Source organism: Engraulis encrasicolus, chromosome 12, assembly GCF_034702125.1.
Source record: "Engraulis encrasicolus isolate BLACKSEA-1 chromosome 12, IST_EnEncr_1.0, whole genome shotgun sequence".
In the NCBI taxonomy this organism is placed as follows: domain Eukaryota; kingdom Metazoa; phylum Chordata; class Actinopteri; order Clupeiformes; family Engraulidae; genus Engraulis; species Engraulis encrasicolus.
Window position 1 is genome coordinate 50,224,262 of NC_085868.1, and position 5,000 is coordinate 50,229,261.

Sequence of the window (5,000 nt, forward strand, 5' to 3'; positions counted from 1 at the left end):
TATGACCAAAGACAATTGAAGGATCAAATACAAAGAAAAAGAAAAGAAGAGAGAGAGAAAAAAAAGACGTACAAAAAGACCACATCAAAATATTTTGTAACTTTTCACAATCTTTGCTATGGAGTACACTTTTTGCTCTAGCCTATTATATGGACAGTGTGGTGTGTCTTTATATAGTCTAGGAAAGGTCCCCATATTTTCCTATAAGTGTCTGTTGTTGGACCCTTTGCTAAGTCCTTAAGAGAATGTCTTACTTTTTCCAATTTGAGGAAATACAGAACTTCCTTGACCCAATGTGTTACAGTTGGGGGTTTACAGTCTTTCCATTTCATCAAAATCAGCCGTCTGGCCAGAAGTGTTAGGAAGGCAATACTAAGGGATTGTGCATTAATTAGACCTAAATGATCAGGTACCACCCCAAATATCCCAATCACAGGACATGGTGATACTGGTTGATCAAGGAAACCTGATATTATGTCAAAGATGGATGACCAATATTTTGCTAGTTTATGACATGACCAGAACATGTGGGTATGTGATGCAGGAGCGCACTTACATCGATCGCATAGAGGGTCAACATCAGGAAAACGTTTAGACATTCTTAATTTAGTCCAGTGGGAACGGTGTAAAACTTTAAATTGTAGGAACCCATGTCTGGCACATATTGAAGAGCTATGAACCCGGTCCAAGGCTGCTTCCCACGTTTCTTCACTAATTGACTCCCCAAGCTCACCTTCCCATTGAGATTTCAATTCAGAGGTGTTTGAGGATGAAAGTGCCATCAGCCTGCCATAACAGGCTGATATGATACCCTTGAATGACAAAGGCCTCAATAGTACATGGTCATAGGGAGCACAAGGAGGTTGACTTGGAAATGTTGGGGATATATTCCTAATATAGTTACGAATTTGAAGAAAGCGGAAAAACATGTTTTTTTGGGATATTATACGTGTCATGAAGATACTGGAAAGAAACAAAAGTACTATTGTGATATAAATCCTCAAACTGCTTAATCCCTGCGTTGTGCCATATTAGGAAAGCCTTGTCGATAACAGATGGTTTAAAGCAATGATTAGCATAGACGGGTGCTCTAAATGAAATGGAGTGCCAGCCAAAATGCCTCCTGATCTGTGTCCATATTTTCATAGATGTTTTCACCAGCAAATTAGTTGTATGATTTGTTTTTGATGAAAGAGGTGAATATACAAGAGCTGCTAGTGAAGATGGTTTACATGACTGTGATTCAATATACTGCCAAGAAAGTGCATCAGCACCAGGGTCCTCATATAGCCAATGCAACATAGGTCTTATGTTACATGCCCAATAGTATAATTGAAAATCAGGAAGAGACATGCCACCTAAACGTTTTGGTTGGGTCAGCAAACTTTTTCTTGCTCTAGCAGTTTTGTGGTTCCAAATGAAAGATGAAAGGATGCTGTCAAGTTTGCGAAAAAAGGACTTTGGGATAAAAACCGGGATATTCTGGAACAGATACGTAAACTTGGGGAGTATAGACATTTTTATAGAATTAATTCGTCCTGCAACAGACAGGGGGAGTTGAGTCCAGCGTTTTAAGAGCTGTTCAACTTTTGCCACAAGAGGGGTGAAATTCTCTTTAAACAGCTTTGAGAATTTATCTGGCACATTGATTCCCAGATATGTAAACTTAGACGTTACTTTGAAAGGGGATGTGTTGAATGACATTGAACAAGCTACATTATTTACTGGGAAGAGCTCGCTCTTAGAGAGGTTAATTTTATAACCTGAGAGCTTACCAAATCTTTCCAATATATTTAGTGCAGCTGGGAGTGAATGAGAGTAGTCAGAGAGGTATAATAATAGGTCATCTGCATAGAGTGAAACTCTATGTTCTTGACCCTCCCTGAAAATCCCTGTGAGTTGCGTTGTCTGGCGTAAAAACAAGGCCAATGGCTCAATTGCAACAGCAAACAACAGGGGTGACAAAGGACACCCCTGTCGCGTGCCACGTGAGACTGAGAAAGGTTCAGACGAAACATTATTTGTCCTCACTGAAGACATAGGGGCTGCATATAATAATTTGACCCATGAAATGAAGTTTTTTCCAAAACCAAATCTTTCTAATGTATAAAACAAATATCGCCAGCTAATTCTGTCAAATGCAGTTTCAGCATCCAATGAAATAATTACCTCTGATGTAGTAGCCTGGGATGGATGATAAATAATATTGAAAAGTCGACGAATGTTGAAAAAGGAAAACCTGTTTTTAACAAATCCAGTTTGGTCTGGAGAGATAATATGTGGAAGTATAGACTCTAGACGAGTGGCCAGGACCTTTGCTAAAATCTTAAAATCAACTGGCAAAAGTGATACTGGGCGATATGAGCCACATAGAAGGGGGTCCTTATTTTTCTTTAATAACAAGATAATAGATGCCTCACATAACGTTTGGGGCAGATGTCCCAATTCAAATGACTCATTGTACATATCTAATAACAGTGGTATCAACTGAGCAGAGAATGCTTTGTAAAATTCCACTGTGAAGCCGTCAGGTCCAGGACTTTTGTTGGTTTGTAGGGCAGATATAGCTGCCTTAACCTCTTCAAGAGATATTGGGCTGTCTAAGGAGTCTACAGTGGCTTCATCAACCTGAGGGATAGTAATATCTGTAAAGAACTGCTCCATCTCCACTGGGGTACAATTTTGTTCAGAAGTATATAATGATATATAATGTTCCCTAAAGGCATTATTTATTTCTGAAAAGTCATGTGTAAGCCCATTTGGTGTCTTGATTTCAGAAATAATGTTAGAAGCAGATGACTGTCTAAGCTGGTGAGCAAGAAGCCTATGTGCTTTTTCACCAGATTCATAGTATGAATGCCTAGATCTAAGTATCATTTTTTCAATATCCTTTGTAGTAAGTGTATCAAATTCTGCTTTGACAAGAAGACGGTCCTTAATTAGTTCAGGTGAAGGATCACTGGCTAGCTGGTCATCAATTTGACGAATTTGTTGAGTCAGACGAGTTATTTCCTGTGAGTGCTGTTTTTTCTGGAATGATGATATAGATATCAAGCGACCCCTCATGAAGGCTTTAAGAGCTTCCCAAATTGTACAGTGGGACACGTCTGGAGTAGAGTTTGTATGTATGTAAAAGTCAAGGCTAGCAGCAATAACCCTGGTCATATATTCATCTGAAAGCATACTTGTATCAAATCTCCACCGTGGATGGGTCATTGGTATGTCATCAAATTTTAGTTTAAGAAAGAGGTGAGTGATCAGAAATGACTATTGCTTCATATGTACAAGCCTTGACTGATGGGATGAGCTTCTTGTCCAAAAGAAAATAATCAATACGGGAGAATGTTTGGTGAACATTAGAAAAAAAGGAGTAAGCCCTACTAGTTGGGTTAAGAGAACGCCACACATCCACCACTGCGTAATCTGTGAGGAAACTATTGATAACCTTAGCTGACCTGGATGTAGTTATTTGTCTTTTAGATGACCTATCCAGCGAGGAGTCCAGGCAAGTGTTCAGGTCGCCACCTACGATCAGCTGATGAGAGTCAAGGTTTGGAATAGAAGATAGAAACTTAACAAAAAAACCCTCATCGTCATAATTAGGTGCATACACATTGGCCAAAATTACAGGAGTATTGAATAAAGTCCCAGTGACCATTACATATCTCCCTCCCCTATCAGCAATAACATCTGAAGCAGTAAACATTACATTTTTGTGAATTATGATGGCAACCCCCCTGGCCCTGCTATTGAAGAGGGAGTGAAAACTCTGTGAGACCCAACTCCTTCTCAGTTTCATCTGTTCAGAGACGGACAGATGCGTTTCTTGAAGAAATGCAATCTGAACATGCAGGGTGTTTAAATGTGCCAACACCTTGTTGAGTTTCGTGGGACGACCTAGTCCTTTGACATTCCAGCTAGCAAAATTAATATAAGCCATGATATCACCATAGGCAATATATTTGTAAATTTGTATCCATAGCAAGTGTATATTGTAAAATGTATTGTGGCCATAAAACAAAAAATAGGTTAAAGCAACGAATAAAAACAATACAAAAATAACAACAATAAAATACTGCATTAACCCCCCTATTCCCACCCAACCAAGCACCCCCCCAACATGGGTGCAGAAGACTCACTCTATACCCCAACATGAAGCTTTGACTGCAGCTTCGGAGCCGTGAAACCACAGCTGTTCAGTGGAGGAGGCAAAAAAACCTATGCCGCCAGGTGTCATAAAGTCTGTAATGATTGTAAGACCAAAAAAAAAGAGAGAAAAAAAAACCTTGCTGTAGCCTGCTCAGACATAAAAATCCAAGCATATTTGTGACATAACATTTAACCAATCACCAGAATAGAGTAGGCAACGTGTAGCCTATGCCCACTATGCAACCACTTAAAAAAGACGCTACATAAGAATTGTCTTTGCGTTCAGAGAGTCAGTCCGTTTAAATGTCGATCAAACTACACAGCTGAGATACACTGTTTCAACATTCCTGACTGAAAAAAAAATGAATGAAAGGGCAACCTGTATAAGAAGATCGTCACACGCCAGGCACCTGAGCTTTTGAGGCTAACTGGACATACTTCAAAGCCTTTTTTGGATCCTTGAAGCGTTGTTCCTCTTTGTCGCGCAGGGTGATTCTGAGGGTAGCAGGATACCTGAAGCCAAACCGAGCATCGGGGATGTTTTGGAGCATCTTTCTCACGTCGCTGAACGCAGCCCGCTTTTTGGCTTCAGCAGCAGTCAGGTCCCCGGATATGTAGATGGCATTTTCGTTGTACTCAAGGGCTCCTTTTTCTTTTGTCAGGCGAAGTATTTCTTCTTTGACGTGGAAGAAGTGGACCCTCATGATGAACGGTCTGGGTGCACCGGGCTTGGGCTGGGAGAGGGTTAATCGGTGGGCACGGTCAATTAGTGGCGTTTCCTCGAGGTCTAAAATGTCTTTTAGGAAATTTGAGATGAACTCCGTCGGCTTATTGCCCTCCTCTCCCTCAGC

At 40.4% G+C, this 5,000-nt stretch overlaps 1 protein-coding gene across 1 annotated transcript in view; it reads left to right on the forward strand.

Annotated features, from left to right (window-relative positions):
• The window catches only part of dennd6b (DENN/MADD domain containing 6B), a 27,284-nt gene that overhangs the window by 19,297 nt on the left and 2,987 nt on the right, over positions 1-5,000 (forward strand). The gene's annotated exons all lie outside the window — the stretch shown is intronic.